Source organism: Anopheles aquasalis, chromosome 2 (genome assembly GCF_943734665.1).
Source record: "Anopheles aquasalis chromosome 2, idAnoAquaMG_Q_19, whole genome shotgun sequence".
NCBI classification, from domain to species: domain Eukaryota; kingdom Metazoa; phylum Arthropoda; class Insecta; order Diptera; family Culicidae; genus Anopheles; species Anopheles aquasalis.
Window position 1 is genome coordinate 62,203,147 of NC_064877.1, and position 13,092 is coordinate 62,216,238.

At 50.5% G+C, this 13,092-nt stretch overlaps 1 protein-coding gene across 5 annotated transcripts in view; it reads right to left on the bottom strand.

The window, feature by feature from the left end:
• LOC126569333 (aryl hydrocarbon receptor nuclear translocator homolog) overlaps positions 1–13,092 on the bottom strand; it is a 190,496-nt gene that overhangs the window by 59,409 nt on the left and 117,995 nt on the right. The gene's annotated exons all lie outside the window — the stretch shown is intronic.

The window sequence follows — 13,092 nt, forward strand, 5'->3', positions numbered from 1 at the left end:
GAGGAGTTCGGTTCAGTTCGGTCATTTCGGTTTAGCCGGAACTTTCCTCCGCCCGAAGGCAATCTACCCCAAAAAGTGCATAAGCGTTTAAGATAATCTTAATCAGATCGGCCATAAAACATCCCTTCGGTCCGGGGGCCAAACAATTTGTTCGCCGTGGCCCGTTATGCTCCTGCTGCTGCAGAGACGGTCGGTTGGTTGCCGAGGTCACTTTTGCGAAAAGTTTTTATCGGAAACCGAACTGGAATTACAATTGGTGTCCAGTGCGCTGGTATGCATTTGGGGTGCGTCTCTCTCTCTGGTTTCGCACAAGACGAGATCCGGTTTTAATCAATAACTGAAGTTGTCTGCTGGTGAGTTTTCATTGGAATTTGTGGAATTTGAAGTAAAAAAAAGGGAAAAAGGAACTTGGATGCTTTGGGTATTATTTTGCATATATTTTCCACGAATAAGGCATAGAAAGTTCTCGCACAATGGAATGGCAGCTTCAAACTTTTTCATCCACAAAACCCGCAAACGAGTAGAAAACACTCCTTCCCAGGGCCTCCCAGAAGAAGCTCATAAAAAAAAGAACAACTCGCGAATGAATATACTCCACACTCTTTCGTACTTTCTTCACTTCACTTTCAAGCGCTCACAGGATAAAGGATTCGTTTTTATGACGCGCCAACCCCCCAACCTCACCTCTTACAATGGGCGCCCAAGCAAATCGTTTTATGAAAAACGAGCTCGAACTGAATTCGTGAATCGTGAAACTGCTCGGTTGCAGCTGTCCGTGCGCGCCTAATGCTTCAAAAAGAAGGAAACATTCCACTTCCGAGTCTCTTTCCCTTCTGCTGCTTCCTCTCCCTGCTTATATGAGTAATCGCACTAACAATATGGTAAAACTGGTGATCCGGTTTCACGGGAACCACCACCATCGGGAGGGCATAATAAAAACTGATGTGTTCGGTTCGGAAAAGATGAGCGCTGAACGTCCCGCGACGCAAAGAAACCAAAATCGATAACCGAAAACACAAAAAAAAGACCGCAATGTATTGCCATAATCATAACCGTTTGCATGATTGTTATTTTGTCTTCTGGCGGTACCTTGCCATGTACGTACTGCTAAAACTCTGCTCTGCTACTGCGGCGAAGTGCGGAGTGATTGAAAATGAGACTCGAATAAAAATGCCCCCGGAAATGCCGGAAAATTAGAATGAAATTGGAACGCGCATTACATGATTCATTTGGTTCCAGGGAAGGAGGTTTCCGCACATTCGCAATTCACAATTCCCCTCTTTAAACTGATGACAATGACGTACATTTGTTTTGAAGCGCATCATCTTGAAGCAGTTAGTTAAGCGGTTGAATTGACATTGATGATCATCTTTGTGGCGTGGCGTTTATTGCTCTACTCTCTCTCTCGCATTGGGTAATGGTTATGATGTAAAGCAATCTGTGGCCCATTGTGACCGGCTTTTTATGCATCACATTTGTCGAATATTGCCATACCGCGCGCGTACACGCTCTTTTCGATTGTTTCGGCCTCGCCCGGCCAACCGTCCGTCCGTCCGCGCCCTTGGCACGCCATACGATGATCCTTGGCGGGAATATTATGTTATCGAGTCAATCGTGAATTAATATGCATCAAAATGGTTACGATGCGCGAGATGGTGTGCTACACGAAGACGAAGACGGCAGATCATGCGCATGCAACAGCATTTGTTTATCGTCTACCACGCTAATTGCGTTTTCATTAGAAACCTCTTGTCGCGTCCTCCTGTGGCCAGACGACATGCCATCCATGGCGGCCCATACGCCGTGTTGCGACTTTCACCGTCGTGGTTTTGGAAACCACGAATTTTCAAAACAGTGTGATTGTAAACCACTCTCCACCACGTCACTGCTTCCCTCGATACGGTCTATTTGAGTGATGATGAATTGATTTTGAAAGTAGCTCGACTGCACACCAAACGAAACGCGCGTTTCCTGTTTTACCTCATTCGTCGGCCCGGGGGAGGGTGGTTTTTGAAGGGATTGCACCCCTCGAAAGGGGGCCAGGGATTGATGCACTGGTAAGGAATCGCATGCCATTAATTATGAAAAAAAATCGCATCGACACGAAAGGAAACAAACACTAGAACCTTCGAGACGCCGACAAAGGCGTTTGGTTATGATTCATGGAATGCAATTGCATCTGGCGCTCATTGCAGTTTTGGTAAAGTGAAGTTCTTTTTTGAAAATAAAATACAAAATTCTACAAATTACCTCTCTTCACGACGTATTACAGATAGAAGGATAGAATTCATGGGATTCAAATGGCCAAGAGAGCAAACTATTGTCGTAGGTGTCTCGAACCGCGAAGTACCGGTTTGGAACCGGAACTTGACGTGACTCAACCATCGTCGTCGTCGGTAGCACATTGACGAATGGATAAAACACTTGAGCGCTACGCACTTCCACTCCACTCCTCCTCACACAAGCGGTTGCCAAAGTTTCATTAGCATAAACTTGTAAACTTTCACATAATCGTTTTTGGCACACAACATCCATCATCGTTCCTCCTTCCCTGTCGCTCTCGAGCTCCCTCCTCCGATTGGACAAACATTTTGGGTGCGAACGGGGCCTACCTTTGTGGCCGGAGTAAACGAATCCGGTGAACACGAATGGCCACCGTGACGCCATGGTACACCATATTGCCAAGGGAGGGTGAGTGTGGCAGGAGACCGGGTTTGCTTGCACCGGTGGTCCGAAACTCCATGCCGGCTTCCCGTGCCAAACGAAGGATCCGATTCCGATGCAAGTGCATGCGTAATGAGCACATGGCGCGCGGACGGACGGAACGGAGGAGGAGAATAATGCATTCAACGATTCAATAAGGAACACAATGCCTCACTCCCCAGCTTCTCCTTTGGCAAATGGTTCGAATAACGTTCCAATCTGCATATTAGTGTACCACGGAAGCACACAACCCTCACTCTGCACAAAACCGTAAATTAATAAAATACAATGTGCACAACGATGACGACGATGGCGCAATCCACCACAACCTCTAAGCGTCTGCACCCGAAATGGGGCGCCATGGAACGAACGGTAGAACCCCCCGGAGCTGCCAGGCAATTAACTACAACGCACCAACGATGATTAATGATAATAGATCCCCATTTACACCACCGGCGCACACAGAGAGCACGAGTGGCACGAATACGCGAAAAGCATGGTGTGTGTGGGGGGGATCTCCACTTCATTTGCTTAAAATTCTTGGATTGTTTTGCTAAACTGCAGTTTAATCGAGGGAGCGGGGTAAGGTACCGCAACGCATCCGTATCCGTTTTGGGTAGAGATTGAAATGAAAAGGCATCGAAAGGAAATTAGCATCTCATTTGGTGCATCGGTGAGCACATGGAAGGAACGATTGAACCAGAATATTAAGAAAATTAATTTGCAATCCACTCGAGCTTCTCGTGAGGCAATTCTCAGCGAATGACATCTGGCAGCATTTGTTATCTAGGTCAGCGTCGGCAAGGATGCGCCACTATCTCTATTCCATCATCAATTGCATGCCAGGTCGGTGGCTTCTTCAATTTATTCATTTATGATCAACCTTCTAGACATGCACAGCGCATAGGGCATTAATGTAAAAGTGCTGCGTGGCTTGTGCTGATCCAGCGACCGCCATTTACACCTTTTTCACGCCTCATCATTGCGCGAATGATTGCGGCAAGACTGCGGAAACAATAAATGCATTGATTGGCGTAAGGCCGCGCGCGCATAAGAAGCGGTCACCATTAAGTAGCTCTCTGGGCGCTGAGGGAGGGAGGAGAACCAAAAGCAATGTTGGTTGCAAATGGAAGAAGATGGTTTGTTGGTGTTTGTGGGTTTGGTATTGCATTGGCATTGTAAATGCAAAATTAAAAGGAGAAAATCGCAAAATATGAGAAAATCAGAAGGGTAAGAAAATTAAATACCAATCTCTACGTTGCCTTCATCAGCAGCCTCGCTTACTGGGCCCTGCATTCGAGACCAATTGTGGAGAGAATTATCATGCTGCTAAGAAGAGACGAGCGTGCGAGCGAGCGTGGAGAGCTTGATTTTCAAGGGGAAGAGCAAAGCGCGTAAAATGAAGAAGAAGCTACAATTGAATGTCACAACAACCGCTCTTTACACTAAATTTTACAATCCATATGTTAGAACTTCCAGCAAACGATGTAATAGTCAACTGTAAGAGTAAGGACGCGGCTCCTTTTTATGAACTTTTGAACCTTTCTTCGGTGTCTTCGGTGAAGTTTAAATGTTGCTGGACTGTTGCGAGAGCATTTTGTTGCGTCATGGCCAACCTTCTCTTGGTAAAATCTGCCACAAACATCTCTTCTCGAGCGATGCCATCAGTGGAGCCTCTGCGAAGGATCCTTCCGTCCAATGATTGGCCCGCAGTCCCGGTCGTTTAAATCCATTGTACCTCCCTCGGTTTGGGCTTATCACAAGGTCAAGGGATGGAAACTGCTGCTGATTAATCGAAGCTCCGTTTGGTTAATTTACTTTTCCTCCCCCGGATTCTCTAAAACGCAAGATCTCGCGCTCGCTTGCTACAGTGTGACCTCTGTACGCGAGGTTGAACCGACACCAGAACCGCACCGTACGCCTTGAGCCACCTTTCGCGAGGGCGCGAGATCGAGCAGAAATTATAACTAAAGTGCTGCTATCTAGTGGCAGTTATCATTTCGAGGCAGCGAGGCCCCAGTTGCCGATACACGATACCACAGAAGGGAACTTGACTCCTCAACCAAAAACGGTCCAAAGGCCATCGGCAAAGGCGCTCTTCGCGCTAGTACGGGCCCGGTTGTGCCAGGGGAAAAACAAATGAAAAGCGGTATCGGGATCGAACGAGAAGCATCTCCGGGGGCGCGCCACGTTGTTTCTTCAGAGCATTTTGTGCGAGCTCCAAAGGGAACCGATATGCACAAAAGGCGCATAATTGAAGTGTGTCCGCAGTTGGTAGAGAGCGAAGCTAAGAACCGACATCAAAACCGACAGTGACGGTATGAACGTTGAAGCTGATGATGATGACGATACTTATCCCATCGCAATGAACATAACCTTCGCGCGCGCGGCAGGTTTTTCGGAGGCGGCCACAAGCGGCCACGTTTACTTAGCCGGCAACCAGCACCAGCGGAACGGTAAATATTGTCTTCCCCTCCACGACCCCAAGACGGGAGACGCGCCAAGCCAAGCCAAGAGGTCGTAAAATAATAACAATTTCTTCCCATTCCCGAGCGCGGGCCGCTTCGGGGGGAATATGTCCTGGGTTTTGTGATGGAATTGGCACGATAGTATGCTGGTGGCGCGGTATGCTGCAGTATTAAAACCATGGCGCACACTTCACTCCTACTGCTGCAGTTGCTGCTGCCGAAGGACCATCGTTCTGCTTTGCTAGAGGAGCTAGCTCGCCGCACCATCGATTGGTTGATTTAAAACCATAAAAAAATGATCGTCCGATTGGTGCTGGTACTGGCACGCGGGCGCTGCTATGCTCACCCCCGACGGTTCGCGTCGTAAAAGTACAAAAAACAATCACGTTCGATCATCAAACATACCAGGGCTCGCTCCTTGTCTCGCTTCGGACCACAAGAAGCAATCGTTCTAGGGGAGGATTCATTGCAGCGATTCCTTGAATTACATCCTCGCTGGATCACCGAGCGGTAGAATCATTTGAAGCAGGTACAACAGCACTCTGATCTATGCTGTTGAAGGTGTGCTTGAGCGCAATCGAAAGCGCATAACGTACCTCCATCCAAGAGCATTGACATCATCATTTACAACCCTCTAGCACCATGGCAGGGGTTGTAGTGGTGGTGTCCAATGCAACAATTATTCCGCAACTCGGCTTTTCCAGTGAATCCACTGGCAGAGCAGCTTAGAGCGTTATGATCCTTTCGTCCCTGCGTTCGAGGGCGCAAATTCTGACTTCTTTCTTTCGATCCTGACGGCGCGGCGCGTAAGCATTGAGGTCAGCGCGGCGTCACCATCGCCGTCGTCTCGGTCGAATTGTTTCCATAAAATTTCGCTTTCACCCCGGGTCGCTCACGCCCCTCGCCCACTGCAAGCCCGCAACAAACACAAAGAGACACGGAATGGACGCAGCGGATGGCGACCAGTGAAGGGAAGGGAAGGGAGGGACGGAGGGAGGCAAAACCGTGGCCAAACAAGTGCCCAGCGCACCCAAAACCGACGGCGACCTGCCATTTAGATTTATGCCCGCATAATCTTTCGGGGCTAATATGTATGATTTGCATAAGGCAACATGAAATGTCCATTACTCAAAAAACCGCGCGCACAAGCGCAAAATACACACATACACAGGCGCGCGCGCGCACACGTACACGCACATACCATCGTTGGCGTGCGGGCACGAGAACTGGACTTGGCAAATGCCCGGCACCACCACCACCGCCAACAACAACAACAACAACAACGAGCTGGCAGGATTGGCTGGTTGCTGGTGGTGGTGGCCAATAGACCTCCTCCTTCACCTGCCCGGTTGATGGTGGGGTTGACCTGCGCACCCCCCTTTCACCCACCTGTAGCCCCCGGGAGGGGGGTGGCGCTGGTGGTGAGAGTTTGATGATTCCCGCAAATTAGGGGATGGTGAGACCCCGTCCTCCGAACATCCGCGGGGGCTACCGGCCGCCCGGGCAGGAAATCCTGTCCGTATGAGCACCACACGCGCACAGACACAGCCACACATGCCCAAAAGCGGAGCCAATAGGAGAGTGTCGGTCAGGTAAGGGCCCCCAAAAGCGCCGGGTTGGTTGAGTTGTGGTTAGGGTTGGCCAATAAAAAAGCCACAAAATCTGCGTAACGAAGGTGCGAGAGCTGGAGACAGGGAAAAGGGACGTCGCACACATACGAGGAACTGGCAACAAAGTGCCAGCGCCGAGTGCGCGTTAGATCCTTTCCTGGGCCACACTTCCCGTGGCGTGCCACTACTGGATCACACGGAGGAAACCAGCCAGTTCCGTTTGCCGCTGTGCACACATGCATTGTTGTATCGCTACAGAGAGTGCGTGCGCGTTGAGCAGAAAAGCAACAGACCAGCTGCCTGCCTGCCTGCCTGCCGACGGAGCCAGAGCAGGAACAAAACAAACGAGTAATGCTCACTTCATTCACATTTGATGACCACAGCCCAGGCCGTTGTGGCCAGGACACCCGTGCCCCGGGAGGTGCGAGAAATAAACACTTTTGCATGCGATTTTTCCGTCACAAAAAGGAAAGGAAAGTGGTGCGGCGACTCGTTCCAGGGGGGAGAGGTCAGAAATGCACTCCGGCCGGTTCTTCGGAAGAGCAAGGGCGGGGGTTGATTTGAATTTCCCTCCCCGGTGCGCCCGGGAACGGGAGTAACCAATGCATAAGTGATTACCATAATCACTGGTATGACTTTCGCCTGCCACCTGCAGCAACACGAACGAACGTCCAATGAGCCAACGAGCCTTCTGGCGTGGACCGGACAGGAGAGCTTGACCACCAGCTCAGGCCTGACCCCAAAGGCCCTGTAATTGATTCGCCAACCGGAACACATCGCGGGTGCGTCCGAACCGAGGACCGAAGCGGCTTCTCTCTCTCGCTCCCGGGGGGATAGCGTGACGTACTAGCGCGTGTGGCCAACAATCGCGCGCGCGCGCGCGCGCCTTTTTACCGCCACCATCGGTTGCACCAATAAGGCTAAGGTGATGGCCATAAATTAATGATACCGATGGGCTACTGTTACGTCATGCAAACAAGGATTAGCAGCAGCAGCAGCAGTGCAGTCAGCAACACACTTGCACAGCAGGAACCAGCATTCCAAGTCAACGTGGACTTCGATATTTGTTACGCCAAAAGGGAAGAATTAATGACGGAAAAACAAGGAAGAGAGAGATAGATCTATCTCGATAGATGTTTAATTCTCGTTCTTGTTCCGTCACCATCAAACCGAATCTTAACTAAAGATGATGTTGTCACGAATTTCTTGTCCCCAAAAATGACTCCAGATGGTCGGTAAGTACGGCCAGACGCATAATGGGCCCCAGCTACTCGTGAGAGGGTAATAATCATGGATTTAAGGAAGGATTTACCACTTACCAACCCCGAGAGGTAATGTACTCGATCAATTAGCCAACATTAGCCGCCCAGTTCCCGGGAGCCGCCAGGTATCCGGTAGCTTAACAAACTGATAGCCATCCCAAGGAGCCACCAGGGCCACCCCCTTCGCTAAATGAATGTCTTTCATTTGTGCGAAAACATGACAGAGCATATATGCCGACTGGATGCGCTACTGGTTGGTCCATGTGGCCGGAACCACACATTGCAGCACAGGACCTACCAACTTCTGAGGTGCGTCTTCTTAATGTGCGCACCTCGACACGATGAGGATGATGATGATGATGATGGTGGTTCCCACCCTTTAATGGAGCTACCATACCATAAAGCGCCCGCGGCACGAATCTTGGACTGTTGGAGAGAAGTCGGCTTCGAGAAGGATATCATTTACCAACTCTGCAAGTAGCAGAGGAGGTGATGGAGGAGAAGGACTTAGAGTTTCAGAGAGCCAGAAGAAGAGCCCAATGGTTCGCGGGGACGGTGCACAAACGACGTGTTTCAAGGCTGGACCCTTTTTTGGATGGTGATGGAATTGCCGACCGGAGCGTAGTTTAGTGGGCAATTAAAAGCGAGAATCTTCTTCTTGGGAACCAAAAGGGGACGGAGTTGAGTTGAGAAACGCATCTGTTGCGATTGCGAAAGGTTCTAATGGTGATGTAGTTGATGATGAGAATAGGACGACGTCCGACTTGTCAGTGGCACGTGGATCTGTGCACCTTAGTGTCCGCTAATCTGTTGGGAATAATTTCCGATAGTGTGCCTTCCGATGTGTGTGTCTCACCATTGCCTTCAACTCCATTTCAAGGAGGGAAGGTGAAGTGTGAAAATTGAATAATCTCGAGCAGCTTTCAGCAGAATGATAACGACTTCGTGGCGTCCGTGACAGCCGCATGGGCACCATCAACACCAAGGAGCATGACTAGGATAGTTGCGCCCTGCTCCTCCATGGCCTAATGCAGCGTAAATTGGGTTTTTCGAAGGGGCCGGGGGGGGATTTCGTATTAACATTCCAAGATTACCATTACACACCGACATGATGCGCCCGGGAGAGGGCCAAAGCCAATTTGGTCTCGCTACGTCGGTTGAAAGGATGGATGAAGTTTGATGGCATTTTGGGATCAGTTTGTTGGTGGAGTGCGTCGTAGGGAGTGGATTATTATTTTGACACTTCATTTCCGCGCTTGCTGGCCTGTTGGACACCAAAAATGGTGGACTAGCGAGGTGTTCAGAAGGTAGAGGACGTCTCGTGGCTTTGGAACTGTATATTGGGACCACAAGCGGTGTTAAAAGCCCAGTCTCTAGAGTCTCCTTCCTCCGACAGCATTCCATTCCGCTTTTTGAGATTTGAGATAGGATTCAAATCGGATGAAAGCAGTACCGAGTACCGAGTGCCGAGTACCGAGTGCCGAGTGTTTCTCAATGAAAGTAACCGTGCCAACCCCCCTTTTCCTGACCGGGTATTGATCGATCAAAGAAGAATGAAATGGCGACGAGGTACGGAACGCTCCATCCACCTTCGCCTGCCGATACCGAGATGGATGAGCTTCACTCGCTCACTCGCTCACCACCACCAGAGCTCGACTAAATCCCTCGCTTAATTAGTTGGTTATTACACCAGTAAAGCAGTGGCCCCTGCGTCCATTAGGAGGCACCACGAGAAGAAAGGGGTACGACCAGATTTAATGGCCTCCGGGGCCGTTATGGGGAGGAGTTCAATTTCTCCACCGTCAAGCAGGACCCCAAGAGTTCACGGGCGATTGCTGCTTGTTGTTTTGTTTGTTGGTTTTTCTGCTGACGTGATGAGTGATAGCCGCTCGCTCCCTCTCGCACGCGCACGGGGGCCTCCCATCATCGAGGTTTAGTGATTTTAAAAAAATAATGAGTTTTTAATATTAAATAAAATACGGACGATCGTGCGCTGGGTGTTTGGTGAGAACGGTCTCACACACCGTGCCAGAACCTGAACCAGATTCGAACTAGTGCAAGCTACAGGGAAAGGAAAGAAAGAAGCACACGGGAGGGAGCAGCAGGTTTATGTTTTACCAAACCCACCCCACCAACTCCCACTATGAGCCATTCCTGGTGCCAGATGACGACGGCAACGACGACGACGATGGGAAAGCCGAGCCGAGTTCGAAGTAATCAAAGAGTAATTAAAAGGCAAAGTCTGATGCCAGCATAAACTTTAATTAGAACGGTTTTTGCGCGTGCGACCGTGAGGAACACCGGAGGAGGAGTGCTGATGTTGATGAGGCCCACTAGGACCCTCGCCGCGCAGGATCATGCTGTTGATAACAAGCTCGAAGTAATGTCGAGGGGGCCCCTGCCCTGTCCTGCCGTCTGTGCGCTAATGTTGCAGCGTGTTGGACGAAACCAGTGTGCTCGTTAGCAATAGGCAGGAAGCCACACATACACTCACATTAGCCAGTGTTTTATTGTTGCAACACCCTTTTCCGGTCCGGTTTTGAAAGGATAGAGAGGATGGAGAGGCTCCTGGGGGGTGAAAAATGGGGAGCACAAAACGGCCACGGTGCTGATGGCCATGCAATAGCCGCGCTCACGTTGATGTTTCTTGATAAGCACCGTAGAGCTAAGGAGCTGCTGACAAACGATGGAGGGAGAGAGCATTTGTGGGGGAGCAATAAAGCACTCGCGCGCGCGCGCCGGCGGCCTTTGACGAAAACCGTCTCGCGACGACATAAAAGCGTCCTCAGACCTCCACTAAAACCGTCCGTCCCTCCATTGCCATAATACGCGTGGAATGTTTGCATATCTCGGTGAGGTCCTCTCAGTGGTCGTGGACATCAAAGCACATGGCATCGGTCGCCATTACACAGTGTTAGTGTTTAGCAGGTTGCCATAATAATCATAAAACATAGGGCAACGAAACAATAGCAGCAGCACCAGGGAATAACAATAAAACAATGTCGTAGAAGTGGTAAAACCTATTTTTTTTATAAATAAACTCTTAAAAGGAATGATGCTTCTTCTCGGTTCTCTGTTCGCCCCATTGGTCTCCTGTGCACTGGTTTAGCCAGCTTTTCAACCTTTCTTCATCTTCTATGAGAGTCACCTTCGGAGTGGGAGTGTTGTTTCCACCCTCCGCGAGCGTCGTTGTCGTTGGTGATTAAATTAACAAAATGCGTCCTCCCTCCCACCAGGGGCCCCATGGCAGTGCTGCGAGGGCTCTGAAGAGGAAACACTTACGTATACGTTTTCTTTCCCTTTTCCTTCACCACAGAACACACTAACAACCCAGACTGCACTTTGCTGTGGTTGCATTTTTATCAGTTTGTTCACGCTCTCCATCGCATACTCGCTGCAACGGCAGCACCATCGTTCGCCTTAAGGGGAAGCGCGTTACTGCAACGTTGTAGAGCAAAAGGGGGGGGGGGGGCAACAACACTTCAAATTTCCCACTACAAATAGACCGTACATCGACCGTCGTCGTGGTCCGCCCAAGGAAACAACGCAGCAGCAGCACAGCTAGCTAGGGGTCGTGGTCCTTGAATGCTGCACACTCTACGCTGGAAGGCGCTGCAGACCACGGGGAAACCATCTGCATCCACTGGAAAGCGACCAGACCAGAAGCAAGCGGGCAAAGCGGGTGATTAATCCGATCGAGCCGGCGTTATCTTCCGGGATGCCCGTGAACCACGTTGGTGTCGTCGGTTGCTGCTGCTGCTGCTGCTGCTGCTGCTTCTGCTTTAGCGACCGTGTAACCAGCCACCGCCAGCCACCGCCGTGAGGAGGACGATCGGTGCGAAAAGCATCGCGACAAACACCGAACCCTCCTTCTGCTCTCCGTCCCAGGAAAGCTGGAATTTTGTGTGTGAATTTGGAGTGCGCGCGTGGCAAACACCCGCCACCAGTAGCAGCAACAACAACGAAGCAGAAGCGTCCCTCGAGAACAACACCAGAGAGAGAGAGAGAGAAGAGATAAAACTGGAACTTTGTCGTTCGCCAAGGGCTCGAGGAAGGCGCAAATTTATTCCTCCTAACTGTGGCATGCATAAATTGTAACACTCCCACCAGAGTCCAAACTCAGGCCAGCCACTAGCCAGCCAACGGTAGCCGGCGGACCATTTGTCCCGGAGCAGTGTCCCACGATTGTCGACGACCTTCTCCGGACAAGCGAAACATATGCTCCGCGAGAAATGGGCGAATGGGAAGAGGGCATCGTGGCCATGGACCAGCTGCATGAATTGTTTATGCTGACCACAAGGCGGTCTCTTGCCGGTGGACCTGTATGTAGACACGCTGGCGCGCGCTCCTCATCCTTGGCCGTATGCTCGCCGCGCGCACCTTCTCACCTTGTTCTCTCACCACAGCCAACCAGCCAGCCAGCCAGCCAGATCGAACCGATTTCCCGGGAAACCCTCGGGAACTTCTCGCAAGAGGGGACTTCTGGTCTTTTTTTGCCAACAAGCTCCCAAGTGCCGCTGCTGCTGCTGCGACAGAAGATTGAAAGGTTGATACCCTAATTGACAATCCAGAAATATCTTTGTAATTGGTCCGCGCGCGAGTTCGAAGGACGCTCAGGCCAACAACACTCGGTATAATCCGGAACCGATCGCAGAGCGAAACCGCTTCCCTTGTGCTACGATGAGCTTGGTCCCGAAAGTGCGAAAAAGCGACACTGCGTTCCAGTGCGACACTATAGAGGCACCACCGGTTTGGTGCTGTTGGTTAATTATGTTTCGTCGCCTCACCGTTGCCGAGTTTTCCGATAGCGCGCGAGAGAGTCGCTGTGTAAAGGGTTCAAGGGTTTGAGAGAGCAAGGGACACATGTTGTGGTGTTTAAAACCGAGTAATCAGATCAGTACCCTGGTGCTAGCGGTCGTCGTGCTAGCGGGATATCTGGCGTCTGAACCTTTTCTAAACTTTACTTTTCGTATGGCCACCGACGTGTGGTTGTCGAACATCGGTTTCCAATCTGTATGCGTTTACGGATTTTCTGCTCCGAGCTCGAAA